Source organism: Pteropus alecto, unplaced genomic scaffold, assembly GCF_000325575.1.
Source record: "Pteropus alecto unplaced genomic scaffold, ASM32557v1 scaffold81, whole genome shotgun sequence".
NCBI lineage: Eukaryota > Metazoa > Chordata > Mammalia > Chiroptera > Pteropodidae > Pteropus > Pteropus alecto.
The window spans coordinates 13,003,637-13,021,472 of NW_006433378.1; the positions used below are offsets into that span (position 1 = coordinate 13,003,637).

Genomic DNA, 17,836 nt, shown 5'->3' on the forward strand with positions numbered 1-17,836 from the left:
ACAGTGACTTCCATAGGGCTGTGCCTTATATGGGGATCCCTTTAATAGGCCAGTTTCCACTGCCCTTCTGTCTGATCATATGGCCAGCACCAATGAGTTCATAAAAACTGAAACATTGTGGCAGACAGCAAGCAATTCAACCCACTGAGCTGATGTGTTTTTACCTTCTTTAGTCAGAATTATGACCTTCCAAACAGGAATCTATTCATTCACCTCGGAACTACCATCCATAAACCAAGCAGCTCTTTGTTGCTCAGTTGATTGTTGTTTATAGGGCATCATCCAAGTGATGGCAGAATCCAGGAGCTCTTCACATAGTTACAAAATCTTTGCTAGGGGAACAAAGGCTCCCTACTTATGGGCGTCTCTTCCTTGGATTTCCGTAGTACAGAGATCTTGTAGATACCATTTTCATTTTAATATGGAACTCCTCTAGGCACTGTCCTTCACATTAGAACATTTATCTGACATTGCCCAAGACATTATGGGTATTTATGGTTTCAAGATTATTTTGTGTCCTCAATCATAGGGGCAGTTATAACAAATGTCTGGCAGCAAGCTAATAATTCTCCCTCAAATGGACATACCCAGAGTCCCAGTACTCATTGCTGGAAGGCACTCACAGGCTTTTGACATAGATTCTAGTATACACTACACATAAAACTGTCACACAGAGAATTTGTCCATACTAGCACTCCATATATACTCCATTCTATGCTTTTTGGGCTTAGACAATCTTATTCGTTCCCATTTAGCATTTGAAGGGTAGATTTACATGCCTTTTGATTTACAATACTAGGTAGGGGAAATGTCCCCGGCCAGACACAGTGTCCATCCTAATAATACATGCATGCGAAAGATGTGCAGCAACTTCAGCTACAGCTTGTCCAAACATACCAACTATCCTCCAAACTTTCACCTTAATTATATCAACCCTTATGTTGCTAACTGTAGCCTCCATTGGAAGTTCATCAAAAGGTTTTGGTTTTATAATACTAGGCATTCCCTCGTCAGACATAATATCCATAGATATAATATCATGCTCATAAAACATTTATATGAAGGAGATACACCTCTTCACATAAAGTCTGTCTAAACATTCTAATTTTCATCCAAACCTCCACCTTAATCCTGTCAACTCGACCATCTCCATAGTCTCTAAATCTAATTGAAGCCTGTGGTAGGGCTTCGCCAGTGGGCTTTGGTACCATAGCACATTCAGGAAATCCCCAAAATTTCTTCTCCATATCTGACCATATCCACTCAAGTACAACAAGCTTTGAGTCTCCAGCAGGATTTTGAGCTGAGGGATCTGGGTCAATATTTATCTTGATTAATCTGCCTAATTATGGCATCGAGAGTTTCCAGGCCCAATTTCTCATTAAAATGTTTGCCTTTTCATTTTTTTAATTACTCCAAATAGTGGCAAATAGAGTGAGCTTGTTTGGGACCTTTCAACATTAGGAAGCTGGCAGTTGCTTTCCACTCAGCCTTCAATAGTGATGTATTATGACTTCTGATTCAACACCATCAATGTCTATTTTCTTCATCCCATTATGAATAACTATCTAAAGATTTCCACACTGCTAGGACAAGTTCCTTAACTCTTCCCTTTGTCTCTTCCTATTCTCTTGTTAATTAAGGTATGTTTCTTCAGCTTCTTTGAGACCCATGGTGGGAAATTGAGACAGCAAATTAGATAAGGCTTCTGAACTGTCGCCCAATTTTCTAGAAGTAAGGTTACATGGAATGCCCTTGCAAAGTCGTTCATATTAATAATAAAATTCACCAAAACATGGGTAATAGGCATATTCAATGAGTGAATAACCGAATTATCATAAAGCCAGCCCTACATGGCTTGCATATGAAGCATATCAACTGCTTCATCTGGGGTCTTCCACGCAGCATGTATAGAGGAAAAAAGACAGCCCCCTTCTCAGGGTAAGCAGGGCCTACAGTAGTTTTTATTTAGTACATCATACTGGTTCTTTCTTCAAGCATAATCTGCTCTATGTCTGGATCATGTATAGCCATCTGTGATTGTTCCATAGGGAGCTCTGGGTCCTGTACCAACCCAAACATGCTCTTCCATACTGAGCATAAAGATACTGACCCTAAGTTAGTCACTGTTATAATCTATTTTATTGAAGATTCTTCAGGAAGCTGATATTACTGATCCACAAAATGAGACATCTCCTTCACACCATACCCCTTGGTTTCAGTTGTTACTTGTTTTTGCCTTTCTCCAACATTGACTATCTTCTTGGTGACCAGAGGTTTTTGAGTTACTTTCTGTAGTCCTGGCATAATTTTTCGTTTGGGATATCTTTGAAGTTAGTGGCTGAAACTCAGACTGACTAAAATCTGAGCTTGGTCTGGTATCAAGGTCCAACTCGGCATTTTCTTTCACATTAGCTATTATAGATAATAGTAACCCAGGGATTATATGTTTGGCATGCTTTTTATTATTTGGCATTTCCTTGGGTATCCAATGAGTTAAGTTCTGCAGAAGTCAGATCTACCACCATTTCTAAATTCCATCTGTGCTAACTTTTACCTTTAGCGACTGATCATAATACAGCTGAAGTTTCATGCCATCCAAGGTTAAGAGATTCCTCATCCCCCACCCTTTCGTCTCTCTTAACAAGTTTCTCTTCACAAATCACGTTTTTGTGAGTCATGGCTCTTTAGTAAATTCCATACATTTGACACCTAATGAAAGGGTTCCTTTCTTTCTAAAACCAAATATGTGTTATCTTTTCCAACACCACTTCTCCAATATTCCACAATTCAACTCAATGCTGATTCTCTCTACCTGGAGTTAGCATCAGATCTCACAAGTTAAGGGGCTCAGTTCCACAAGACTGCCTCAATTTCAGATACCAGCCACAAGTCCTGGGCCACCCATAATTCTATGACTGACTAACTTTAAATCAATGGTTCCCAAGACCCCCATCCTCCTCAGGTTTAATAACTTGCTAAATAGCTCACAGAAGTCAGAAAAATGCTTTACTTACATTTTCTTGTTTATTATAAAGGATACAATTTAGGAATAGCCAAAATTAAAGAAATGTATAGGGGCAAATATGGGGAGGAGGAGTGATGGGGCTCCCATGCACTCTGCAGGTTCGCCATCCTCAGCAATGCCATATTTCATGAACAGGGAAGCTCTCAGCCCCATCATTTAGGGTTTTTCTATGCAGATTTTTATTAGCTATTGGTGATTAACTTGATCACTAGCTTCTCCCTGCTCTTCAAAAGTTGGGGGTGGGGCTAAAAATTCTAAGCTTCTATTGAATTGTGATCTTGCTGGCACCCAGTCCTCATCCCGAAGCTATGTAGGGGCCCACTCACCAAGAGTTGCCTCATTCAAACAAAAGAGTACCACCCTATCACTCAAGAAACTCCAAAGTTTTAAGGACTCCGTTTTCAGGAGCAAGGAAGGAGGACAAAAACAAATAACTTTCTGTGAAACCACAACTACATACTGACCCACTGAATTAGCTTTTAGCAAACAAAGTGAAATACTGGTCCATCAGTTAATGTGCTACACACACACACACACACACACACACACAATATACAATTACAGCTCCTGTCCAAGTAGTCACAATTTATTACCCTCAATTGTGTCTTGACCAAACTATATTTAGACTTCTTTCTTCCCCACAGGCCCCTGAACTTTGGCTGGTCCCCATCCTTGGGCAGGGACGAAGATGCAGAATATAACCCCTTCATCAGCTTATCCAAAATCAGCTGACCAAACAGAAACATTTCTTGTCTGATGGCTAGTGCTATGTTATTTATTCACTCCCCCTTGCTTGTCCAACTTCCCCTTGTAAATATCTGCTAAGCTCTGCTTACCTCTATCTATAAAGGAATAGCCTTTTTCTGTTTGATTTTGAGACATTTTTAGATTTCTGAGCTCTGAGGGTTCTCCTTATTATGTTAGTCTTTTTGAATAGTTTCTTCTTATCTAAGCCTAGATTTGCTTTTATTTGAAGCAAAGTGTTAATAATACTATAATTACATCAGATATCAATATAAGCATCAAGTCTACCCAGATAAAATGAAACTCAGAATTAAACAGTTCTATCATGAACTGGACAATGAAAAGTAGATAATATGGATAATTTTGTGAATTTATGAAAGTGCTTTCTTCTTTTTAAAGGTACTTTTGTTTTCTTTTTATAAAATGAGTTCTAAAGTAAAAGAAATGTAAAAACACATCAGTTAAAAATTAACATTTGACTGCATACCAAGAAACATTTTCTTAAAATTATGTTACTTTTTTTTGTGAGCTTTCATTTTCATTATTTTTATTTTATTTATATCTCGTTTGTTTCAATCTAAAGAGGCATGATCCAATTCAATCTTAAAAAACAAAAACAAAAACAAAAACAAAAACGCGATTACTTTAATTTTTATTACAGAATAAATAAATGAATGCTTCATAAACTTGAATGTCATTTTTGCCCGGGGGCCATGCTAGTCTTCTCCTTTCATTCCTATTTTACTATATGTGCTGCCATGGCAGCACCTAATTTATTGATTGATTGATTTTTAAATAGAAGACTGTCTGGATCAATATGCCCTTTGGTTCAAGGCCTATGTGAGAGGTCTGTAGACTAAGGAGAGACAGTAATTCTCCTCCTTAACATAATAATTCTAGGCATTAGCCCATACAGCCATCAGATCAGAACAAAAAAAAATAGTTATTTCTTGAAAAATTAATTTATTACCACTGAAGGTTTGTATGATAAGAAATATGGTGAAAGAAAATGTTGACCTTTAGATGGATTTTAGTTGTGTAAATGGATTTAGCTGCTTCATATGAGGTGATAGTCCCTTGCTTACTAAATTAATATTAATAATTCGATTACTTGAAAATTCAATATGTCAACTAAAATACATTTTTTGATAATAAGTGTTTAATGACAACAGGAAATTTTAGAAAAGTCTTGTAAACACAAAGGCAATGAAAAAAAAAACTTTACTACTTTTTCTATTGTTTTGCTTTTACTTTTTTCTTTAAAACAATTTTGTCTAAACTCAAATGTTCCACTAGATGAGAAATCTATATTGTCACTTTCTGGTTTACTATCGTCATTATGTATGTAGGGGAGCAAAATTTTCCCATTCCAAAATGTCTCTTTGGCATGAGGATGATTTTAGGCTGCTTATTTTTAAGAAACAGAAGACTCAGGTAGTTTTTACACTACCTCCTCCTTTAACTGCCTGGAATAATTTAAACAGGGAGTCAGTACCAGGAAGAAAGTTGTTACGAAAGATAACTTCTTTTTACATCAGAAAGACTTCTTTGCATGGCATGGAACACATTTGTTTAACAAACATTTGTCTTCTCATCTTCCTGAGAATTGCCTTCTCCCCTTGGAAGAGACAAATCTCTTTCCTCTTCTCCTTAGCTCAGGAAGGCATATCATTTAAGCCTCAATTGCTTGACTGCCCGTGGGCCTCATAATTTGCCGGAGCTCCCATTCCTACAAAGTTAAATTTGTTTTTTTCTTGTGTTAATCTGTCTGATATCAATTTAGTTATTAGAACAGCCCAAGAACCTAGAAGAATAGAAGGAAACTTTCCTTCTTGGCCTGTATTATTTGTATATCAAACCAATAATTTCATAATAACAACAGAAAAACCAGAATCCTCATTGCTAATGGACAAAAATAGAAAAACAATATTATATTCATTCATGGATCTCTGATTTCATTGCATAGCTAAATAGGAAGCTTGAGCAATGAAAAGAGAGAAATGTTTTATTAAGTTTACAAATGATCACTTAGTATAATCCAAGTATAAAACAAATACACCAAATTACATGAATATTTCTCATATGACATGCTAGTAATTTTCTCACTCTTCCTAAATGGCTTTGTGTCATGTGGAACTATTCCAGCTCATTTAGATTCATGACCTCATCACTGGTAATAATTCACATATTATTGCTAAATCAAATATTTATTTTCTTTTAAAATTATGGCCAGAAACAAGTTTAAAGAATATTTGTCTTGCGGTTTTTTTTCTTATATATCAAAAAAACACTAACATAAAATAAGTGAAAGCCACTGAAGCTTCTTAAATGAAAGTTATATTGAAAATTAAAGTACTCAAATTCATTAACGATTCTGTGAGTCATTTATAAAAATCATACACTGTGGTTTGATCTTCATTTTAATTTTCTGACTTTGTTTAACAATAAGAGCAGTTCTTCTGACTGTGAAGTTATATTATTATAAACCATTTGTATTTCTATTAATTGCAAAATGAATTTTTTAAAAAGGAATTTGCCTGTAGACATAGGCATATTGCATTATCACCTTCAAACTTAATTAAATGATGTTTATTTTGGTCAGTTAATTCACTGGTAGGTATTAAGAGTTATATAGATTAATCATTTATCCCAAGTTAATTCAATGAGTTTTACAGAAGGAAAGGGTACCATCTACCCTTCACTTTGCAGGAAAAACTTGAGCTAAAGTGGGCTCTCTGATTAGGAAATAAGTAAAATTGTATAATAAAATATGAGACAAGTCTTTATTTGTCCTAAATTCTCGTCATGATAGTACTCTCTAATATTGCCATATGTCAGTATTAGCAATGAACTTGGTATAATTAGGAGTTCTTTTCAAGTATAAATTAGAATCTTGGTAGTTCACAAGCAATAACTGGAAAACTATTAAAATGCTAAAAAAATGCAAAATGTTATATCAAAACTTACTTTAAATCTCCTCCCCAAAACTATGGGATTTGAATCTGCATTTTAAAAAGAACTGAAGTCATTTGTATACACATTGAAATTTGAGAAATACCAGATTATGTAACCTTCATAAAGGATTCTTTAAAAGGAATCCTCTTATCAAGTATATAATTGAAAAGGATGTGCTTTAAAGCCCTTCCTAATCTTGAGATGTAGGATTCTCTGAGAAGATACAGGAAACAGATCCTAAATTTCTACCTAATCTACCTGTACCTTGTCCTATCACCTCTCTTATTTGAGGGCAAATTTTTGTTTAATAATTTGTTTTTCTTTATTGGCATTTTTTAATTTTTTTTTTTATTTTTGGTCTAAGGATATCAAATTTAAAAGTATAAAAGAAAATTTTCATTTTCTGTCTTTTCCAAAGTGCAGATCAAATCTTGGGGCCAGAGAACAAAGAAATACTTAAATAATAGACAATCAGTTTAGCCAGATAGACTTTGCCTTTAACATCAAAAATTTAACTATTTTGTCTAATGTGCAGTAAATTTCAAAATTCAATGAATTTTTATTAACACTGGCTCATGGTGAACTTTTTCATGGAGAACCTCTTCCCGTTTCTCCATCTCCAATGCTATTATACTGCTTTAAACCATAATCACTTATTATCTGAATTTCCATAATACTTCTTAATTAGTTTCTGAATTTTAACATTTGTTCCTTCTGATCCATTTTCTATAGTGAAGCCATAGTAGAATTTCTGAAGCATAAAATTGTTAATGCTTTACTTAAAACCTTTCCAGTGTTATCATTTTTAGGAAAAAGCTTAAATGATTTAATAGCCTACAGTGAATCTTCCTAGTGATTATATTCTTGCTCTACTTTTGCCTCCTTTCTTCAGCTATCTGCTTGTATTCCACCCTCCACTCTCAAGGCATATTAAATTCTTGTCACTTTCTCAAATACACCTTTTTAGCTTTGGTTTTGAGCATTTAATGCTTTCCTTAATTTATACAGATGCTCCTCAATTTACAATAGGGTTACTCCCAATAAACCTATCGTTAAGTTGAAAATATCATAAGTCAAAAATACATTTAATACACCTAACCTACTGACCATTAAGGCTCAGCCTAGCCTACCTTAAACATGCTCAGAACACTTATATTATCCTACAGTGGGCAAAATCATCTAACACAAAGCCTATTTTATAATAAAGTGTTAAATATCTCATATAATTTATTGAATACTGTGCCGAAAGTGAAGAAAGAATGATTATATGGCTATTCATCGTTAATATACACAACTGAAAACACACTGGGCTTAAAGAATGTTTGAAGCATTGAACTAAAATTAAAAAATGCTAATAACACAGTACGCTAGAGTATCAATTGGTTAACCCTCATGATCACGTGGCTGACTGGAGGCTGCAACTTGCTGTCACTGCCCAGCATTATGAAAGGGTGTTGTACCGCTATTGCTAGCCCATGAAAAGATCAAAATTCAAAACTTAAAGTATAGCATCTACTGAATGTGTATCACTTTCACACCATCGCATAATTGAAAAATCGTAAGTCAAACCATCATGAGTCGGGGAGTGTGTATATAACCCATAATTTTTATCTCTTCTCATCCTAAGTGCAACTTAAGTTGGGAGCCCAGCTCTTCCTAATTCTCCAAACATTTCTCCTATAAATTCCCATAGCACCTGCGCTTCTCTACCTTTGCACGTATTATATTAGATCACCCAATTACTTACAGAGCTTTTTGAAAGTTTTGTTTTATAGCAGATTACCTCTTAGAAATAAAACTGAATTTTTTGTTTAAAAAAGTCAATGAGTGAAATAGGTCAAAGATAAATCCCATATGATTTCACTTATATGCGGAATCTAAGGAACAAAATAAATGAACAAATTAAACAAAAATAGACTCACAGATACAGAGAACAAACTGGTGATTGCCAGAGGGGAGGAGGATAAGAGGGCTGGGTGAAAAAGGGTGAAGGGATGAATAAGTATGAATTAGTAATTGCAAACAGTCACAGAGATTTAGAGTATAGCATAGGGAAAACATTTTTTTTAATTGCCTATGGCATTACCGAAGTGAGTCTTTCACTGGGTAGATAGGCACTGACTAATCTAGGGTACCTCTAGCTTTTAGAGTCTGTGATCCTGTGCAAATGAGTCAGCCGCATGGATTTTTTAATCTCGTATTTGAGGATCTATGAAAAGAGAGCAATGCAAAGCTTCTATAGTCCCCTTTTATTCTCTTGATTGAGAGTAGTAAAATGTATTATGTCCTTTTACAGAATGGAAATTAGAAAACATGTCCCAAAAAGTTTTCAATGAAACACTAAAACACTAGTATAAAGAAATGCTACACACAAACACATGCATACATGCACACAGAGGAAAGCAATGGAGAGAATTGCTCAATTTCCCTTTCTTTACATACAGACTTTACAACATAACTGATGTGGAAGTGTTTGAGGAAGCATATGGCAAAGTGGAAATACTTAGAATGTGAGTCTTGGCACTGCTAGGGGTAAAATTTTTCAAAAACCAAATACATCCTAAAGCCTAGATTTTTGGAGATGTCTTCTTGCCTTAGGGATGCGGAGTAGTTAAAAAAAAAATTTGTCAAATGTATTTAATGTTAATGAACACTAATAAGGTTGTGATTTTCTGAGATTCTCAATTTCTATGTGTAACAAATAGAATTAATTGGATTTTGATGAATATGATGTTAATTAATGCTGGAAGAGTAAGGAGGAGAGTGCCAGCTATCTCTATTTTGATAGGTGGGAGTGGAACCAGCTATATAATTTGTGGAAATAGAAATGCAGACCCTTTGTTAAAAAATTATTAGTAATTTCAAGATATCAGTGGTCCTGGTTGAAAGTAATGCTAAGTGCAATGGAATGTACTAAATAATGATCTATGTTTTTACAAGAAAATGTTTTTGACACAGAAGCTTTTACAGAAGAACTTATTTGAATAATAGTTCAATGTTATATTTTGGTTTTCATGAACTTTCTTTAATACTGAATTTTACAGTATCTTTCCTCTTTGGAAATGGAAAATTTTAAGACACTATTAGACATACTGGTAGATGATAACTTTATCCTCTGACTGAGGGCTTCTTGAAGACCAAAACAATGAAGGAAAGGTAATTAACATTTATTAACCAATTAGTATGGGCTAAGTGCTACAGTTACACTCATTAATTTCTAAAGTAAAATTTTTATTATCATCTTAGATTCATGTGTAATTAATGAAATAATTAAATTAAGTAATTTGTCAAAGGATCACACTATTGGTAGGTAACTAATTAAGAATCAAATTCGTATTTGTTTAATATAAGGAGAGAGAAGCTTTCTGATTCTTATTCTAATCATCATTCTAGCTATCTCTTCTTCTACTATCCCTCAAGGGAAGAGAAGTTACTGATACAATTAATTAGAGCCCAGGGCATTAACCATATATTAAAAAACTCAAACCCATACATTTTTTATTTCTCTCTTGTGGTATGCAGTTGTTATTATTTATTTTTAATTTATTTTTTAATTCTCTCTTTCATTCTCTCTCTCTCTGTGCTTATGAATTCAGACCTTATGATTTAGATTTACATTGGGGGACCCCACTTATGCTTTAAAGCTAAACTTCACTTTACTGAGTTTTTTAATGAGTGTATTGAGTTCTTTTAAAGTGATATTTGAGTTCTCTGAAACCAATTCTTGAACCCAGAGTGTCTGTCCTCAGCGAGAATAACGGAGTGACTGGCAGGGTGTTGTTTAAGACTTTTGCATCTTTAATCGTTCAATCTCATCCTTAACTTCCAATATCTTAGAGGTAGAGTAGCCATATAACTACTGAAATTGGCATGATTTATACTCACGAAAGAATCTGAAATTTACTAGTGATGGCAGACAAGTTACTTAATGTCTCTATGTCTGTTATCACATCCATAAAGGAAGTGACTCTCATATAGTTACGGAAACTAAGAAGTGCCACAATCTGTAGTCTGCAAGCTGGAGAGACAGAAAAGCTGGTAGTATAATTCAGTCTGAGGCTCAAGGCCTCAGAACTTGAAGGGGGATCGGAGCAGGGAGCGGGGAGCACTGCTCTAAGTTCTAGAGTCTGAAGGCCTAAGAATCAGGGAAGCCAGTATCTGAGGGTAGGAAAAGAATGACATTCCAGCTCAAGTAGAAAGAGATAATTCGCCTTTCCTTCACTTTTTATTCTGCTCTGGCACTCAGTGGCTTGGCCAATGCTTGCCAATGCTGAAGAAAGTGAATCTCAAATTTACTTAATCTACTGAATCAAATGCTAATCTCTTCCAGTAACACCCTCACACACACACCCAGAGATATTTTACCAGCTATCTGGGCATCCCTTAGCCCAGCCACATTAAATTAACCATCACAAATTCAAACGTATATTTTTGGGGGGGAAAAAAAAAACTAATTAAATAGATATATTGGAAAAAACTAATTAGAAAAAGTATTGGAAAATTATGTAGTATAAAGTTATTAAAGTTAGCTTAAAGTTAACTGTATATCAGTCTAAACTGTCTGATTAATCAATTATATTAGGAAAGCTAGGCTAGCTTTTCAACTAGAAGTGATTTCTGGAAGAATTTTATCAACTTGATATTTATAAAAGCTATTTTTGGTCACATATGACAAAATTTGGCAAATATTTTAGTTTCTTATGTCTCTTTAAAAGCTAAAATTGAGATATTAACCATCATTCAATGAGTGTATGTCTACAGAGACTAACATAAAGAAGATATATAAACTGCTTTCTAATAATCTACCTTAGTCAAAGGGTAGAATGTCAAGCGCTTAGAGTTTCTTTAAGATCTGAAATATGTCAAGCAAGCATTAGAAAACACAAGCTCACAGCTAAATCATGGCTTCCCTAGAGCTTGATATGTCCATATTCTATCTTGGTAAGTAAAGGGTAACTCCTGTGTTTTATGGAATATATATGTAGGTAGTAGTATTGATATGCTGTTCTATAAATTTAGGACTTTGACCTGACTTTTCCTTCAGATAGATTAGTTCATTTTTAAAAGGACACAGGACACCGGAGAACATGTGGTTGGGCAGCATATATTATTTTTCCCCTCAAAAAAGAGTTTTGATTTTAGTTAAGTACTTAGATATGTGCAATATTAGGTCTAAAGTTCAGCCCCATAAAATTTAGAACAGATCATCTGGAACTAAAAATATTTAAGAACAGGTGTTATAAATTGGCCATTATGTCCATACAGGAGCAAGATGATTGTAGAAAATCTGCTTTCAAGTAGAAGTATGCCCTGATGGATATTTCAGGAAAAATTATCTGCAAAATGTTGTCTTAAGTGTCAAAGTAAGTTTGTTGGTTAGGTAAGGTGATTTAAGAGCATCTATTTACATTTTGGCAAATGTCAAATTAATTTTTCATTTTCGAATATTTGTTGGTTGATCTTTTTATAATTAGTTTAACAGGAGATTTTTCTTAAGGTCTTATTTCTCTATAAAATAAAAATATCTTTATCAGAGAGTAATGCATGTGTCATCTCATTGTGGTAGGTTTAGACATAATCTTTTTTAGCAATTGTTTACTTTATATAAATATTTTTCCTTTTTCAGGAAAAAGATATAATCCTTTTTGTGGGGAAATTTCTTTTTATCCTAATTTATGGAAGCATTACTGGTTAGCAGGATTGTTTTATTTCACTCATAGTATCATTGTTCACATTATATGGGAAAAGCCAGCCCACAATAAATTTAGTTGCAGCTCACATCCAGTAAATGCAGAAGTAAGAAAAAGCAAACCTGGAGGAAAACGTGGAATACATTTGCCCAGAAACAGTGCTAAGTTTTTTTGCCCAAATTTAATTAATAGAATTACTAAATTTTCTCTATTTGTAAATAATAATTGAGGTTTTGGTCCTTGAAATCAAAGATTTCAGACTAATATCCCATTGATAAAAATATTGTATATCCACTATATGGAAAGACCATGCTATAAGCTAGGTTTGGGGTTTACAAATAAAAAATAAAACTTAATCCTTATCCATGAAGAATTTGAAGTCAGACAGAAAGAAGAACGCAAACCACCAAATTAAAAGTAAATATGAAAATATTTGCAATTCAGGCATACACAAATTTCATTGAAATTTTCTATAAAGATGAGTTTCCCGAGGCAAAAAGTAAAAAAGTGTCATACTTGTTTTTCTCCTTCATTTTCCAAATTCAGTTTATTAACAGGTTTTGTGTCTTGAGTCCTTTGGACTTTTCTTTATTTCAGTGTCTTACCTCCGTTAAGGGTATGAGTGTATAGTATTTAAGAACATGAACTCAGAAGTCAGATCACCAGAGCTCAAATCATACCTCTTTCACTTCACTTAGATATTTTGTTTGGAGAAAATCATTTAAATCACTATATTTGGGTTTCCTCCTTAGTAAAATAAAGCTAAAAAGAAAACCTTCTCAAAAAGTTAAGTCTAAAAGAGGTGCATCATTTAAGCATCCACTAAAATAACTGATATGACAATTAGTGTTAATTATTTTGTTATTCCTTCAGCTTTTAATTTGTTTCATACTCTCAGATTCCACTCCTATTTTTCCTTCACCCACCAACTGGACTTGTTTTGATTAAACGTAAATGCGATTGTTCCATTTATCTATTTACAGCTCTTCAGGAACTGCCATTTGCTTTCAAGATGACATCCTAAGTAAGGTTTTTTGAGAGCATGCTAGGCCTTTCATCTTGACGACTTTGTTTATGTATCTGGTTCCATACCTATCCACTAAGACACTCATCTCCCAACCGCTGCCCCTCTCTCTACCTTTCTAATGCACTCCTAGTACTCTGGATTTTGGGTAGAACAACTACTTACATGTAATTCTTTAAATTGGCAGTTCTCTGTTTCTCTCTTCAGCTCCTTGCAGTCGCTGAATTCCCAGCACTCTCTCCATTCTCTCTCTCCACTCACCTCCTTTCCTTCACCAGAAAAACTTAGTGTGACCTCCTCTAATAAGCTGTCTGACTGTATCCGTCAACCGCTGTTTTCTACTCTGCGTACCCTTCCTGTGTGAAGCCTCGGCCACCCCAAATTATAGCATACGACCACAGTGAACTGGAATTTTCAGTTTCCTTGTCAATTCAGTGTGTATTATTTAAAGTCAGAACCAGAGTCATTTCATGATTATATGTCAGGCTCTATAATACAGATAGATAGATGATAGATAGATAGATATAGATAGATGATAGATAGATAGAGATATATAACACCTCAGGAGAACAGGTCAGAAATTTAAGCCTATGAATATACATAAAATTTTAAAAAGTGTTACATATTCAGAAGCCACGGTATATAGTAATACATTACTGTTTTGTTTTGTTTTGTTTTTGAAGTTTTTGTTTTGTAAAATTAAGCCCTGCTATTGAAATTTGGCAATATATGTATTAAAATTATACACTGCATCAAGGGGTAACATGGCAGATTAGAAAAATAAGTCTGCACTGTAAATGTGTACTGGATTGGAGTTCTTGACATACAGTAGGCTGCCTGGGTAACCCTGAACCACTTGTTTTATCTTATTACTGGTTACCTTAATTGCACTTTGGAGAAGTAACTTTTTATACTGCCTTCTAGCTTGCCGAATCCTAAAATCACTGTTCATTATGGACTGAATTGTGTATCCCTCAAAGTCATAAATTGAATCCCAATTCCCAATACCTCAGAATGTGACTGTGTTTGGAGATAGGGTCCTTAAAGAGATGATTAAATTAGAATGAGGTCTTTACTGTGGGCCCTAACAATCTGGCTGGTGTCCTTCTAAAAGAACATTTGGACATACAAAAAGAGATACCAGGCATATGCATAAACAGAGAAAAGACTATGTGAGCACACAGCAAGCCAAGGAAAGAAATCTTAAAAGAAACCAAATATTCTGACATCTTGATCTTGGATTTGTAGCCCTTTGAGCTGTGAGAAAAATAAATTTCTTTTGTTTAAGCTCCCCGATCTGTGGTATTTTGTTTTGTCAGTCCTAGTTTACTAATATACTGGATAAAGTAATCGGTGTCAAGAGTCATAGTAGGCAGAGTAATACCCCCCTGCCCAAAGCCAATAGATGTCCATGCTCTAATCCCCGAAACCTGTGAATATGTCCCCATATTCGGCATAAGAGACTTCGTATGTAGGGTTAAGAAGAGGGAGGGACCTTGAAATCCTGGTTGGTGCAATCTAATTACATGAGCCTTTACAAGTAGAAAACCTTTCCTGACTTAGAAAGATAAGAGGAAAGGAGAAAAGTTTTGATGCATGACAGTGACTCAACCTATTGTTACTGGCTTTGAAGATAGAGGAAGGGAACCATGACCCAAGGAGCAAAGGCAGCCTCTAGAAGCTGGGAGCAGTCTTCAGCTGGCAGCCAGCACAGGGAAAGCTGATTTCAGACCTACACCCACGAGAAACTGAATTTTGTCAACAATCCAACTAAGGAGAAAATAAATTTTCCCCAGAACCTCCAGAAAGGAGCATAGCCATGAGCACATCTTGATTTTAGTCTAGTGAGACCTATGTTTGATTTCTGACCTACAGAACTGTACAATAATAAATTTATGTTATCTTAAGCTACTGTTTATGGTAAATTTGTTACAGCAGCAATAGAAAATCAATAAAATGTTCTATTTATCGATTTTCAGAACAGGACTTGAGTGTGTTTATTACATGGGTTGTCCTGAAAGCTATGAGCTTCCTTTAGTTCCTTTAGTTTTCACTTTTTCAAATATGAACCTCAACTGGCACAGTCTTTTACAGACTACTCCATGCACTTGTCTCATAGCCTTTCATCCATGAATAGACTATAATTCACCATTATCTTGTTGACAAGGCTATGATTCGTTTCACACATCATTGTTCATTAAAATATGTACCTGTGTCTTCGTTTCTTCCCACTTCAAAGTCCAACTGCTAACAATTTATGCTCAATTAATTTTAGCGGATGAAGAAAAGCAGTTGAAAACTATGTGTTTTTCACCTTTGTAATTCTTTCATGAAATTTACCAACTATAAACCAGTTATGAGAAAATGTTTTAAAACTCTATTTTCTAAAATTTGCTTATAGCAGTCTTTAGTCGTATGCGACTAAACAGACATTTAATTTTAAAGATTAAAATTGTCTTTCAGATTACTTACTTAAAAATTGTAATTACTTCATCCTTTTTACTTTACTATTTAATTTTAAACACAAAGTGCCTGTGTTGCATGTTGACCTAATTTATCCCTACTTTCAATAATTTCAAAAAATATATATTTTTTTTATTTAAGAGGAAATTTTTTCTGAAAGTCATGTAAAATATTGGTGTTATCTATAAAATCACTGTTATCTACTATTACTCAAGAATATTTGTCATAGTTTTATTTAATAAAAGAAGAGATTATATGTGATTTTGATCACAGTTTGCTGACACTATTTCTATTTAAGACAGAACAAGAGCAATATTGATCCATGCTTAGAGGTGGAACCGCTAGGCACACAGCACAGGTTTCAATGCTGTGAAATTTTGCACTTGAAATTCAACACTCGCTATCACTGTTTAACAGTGTTCTCCAGGGGCATTTTAACTACCTCGACAGCTGGTGGTGACAAATATTGCTAAAAATAAACCAAAAAGATTTCCTGGTTGCTGAGAGGTCAATTACATTGTCTAAACTAGAGAATTCAACAAAAAGAAATTATTCTAAATGTATATTTCATAACCATGCAGTAATTACTTGAAAGTGGGAAAGAATCAGATGAGATCATAGCTACAAAAGATTTTAAATTTCATGGGTTTACAAAAAAAAGGCACGTATTAAGGTCATGTATAACATTTCAAGGAAATGCCTTTGGGAGAATAAAAATATAGGCAAAGGAGACTAGGGAGGAAGTATTCACTATAGTTTGAATAAAAGGTATGCTATCACAAGATATCAGCATATCAAAAAGAGTAGAAAGAATTTTCATTTAAAAGTAAAAACACAAAGTTTAAAACCATACTTGAAATGAACAGCAGAAATTTGCAACTAAAAGGAAGAGTGTCTAAGAATGAACTATTAAATCCTAGCAGGTGTTCATCTGTCCTCAGGAAGTTTCAGCTTATGAAGTACACAAACGTTTTTGAAGAAGAAAAGAGTTTTTTACTTAGAATTTTTCCCTGCTCCTAATCCCTTTAAATGTAAAATATCAAATAAAAATTGCCATTTTACTTGTAGCCTGCTATCTTGATTTTTCTGTTTTTTCTTTTTTTGGAGAGAAACACTGTATTTCTCTTTAGAGATCACAATAGGTTTTGTGATATAAAATATTTCTGAAACATCTTTAAATGTAAAAGACATAATGTGTTTATGGACATGTACATGCTAATCCAATAATAAAATAATAGACATATGCATTTATATGCATGAACATATATATGGTGTGTGTGTGTACATGTGTGTGTGCACATGTGTGTGTACTATGGTGCTAAACAGAACAAATCCTGTAATAACCATTCGTGTCATATATGATAGTAATTCCTGTTAAGTAATTGCTGTTAATTACTCTGATCTGAGACATTTGGTGTAAAGCAGTTTGAACTAGGGCCTATTTCGACTATGGAGCATGCACACAATTTCTTCCTCATATACTTTTCTACAAATAATCAGCTAAATGTCAAAAATTTTGACTGAATTGTTAATTCATTTCATAGAAGTATATAACTTACTATACTTTACTTTTTCATTTAAATCATCTTTTAATTTATAGACATATGTACTTTTCTTTAGACCCTGGAGCTCTGCTGCTTAGAGAAGAATACCAGTTGCACTACTTTCTTTGGTGAGTCCTCTGACAAGTCACTTAATGTCTCTTTGCCTTAGTTTCCTCATATGTATAAAAGGATCGTTTAGAGATTAAGTGAGTTGATACGTAAAGCATGGAAAGCAGGAAATTACATAAGAATTAGCATTTATTATTAGAACATAAGTAGTTCCATCAGTCGACTATTATATATGACTAATATTTGTTTGCTAATCTGCAAATGGTAGGCCCATGAGCTGTTCTCAGTAGTAGTATATCAAATTCACAGAGACATGGTA

The 17,836-nt window shown here is 34.3% G+C and overlaps 1 non-coding gene across 1 annotated transcript; it reads right to left on the bottom strand.

Moving 5' to 3' along the window:
- Positions 1-4,435: 4,435 nt before the first annotated feature.
- LOC112476919 lies at positions 4,436-4,540 on the bottom strand. The gene has a single exon (XR_003045251.1). It is a non-coding gene; the product is annotated as a U6 spliceosomal RNA (small nuclear RNA).
- Positions 4,541-17,836: the final 13,296 nt, after the last annotated feature.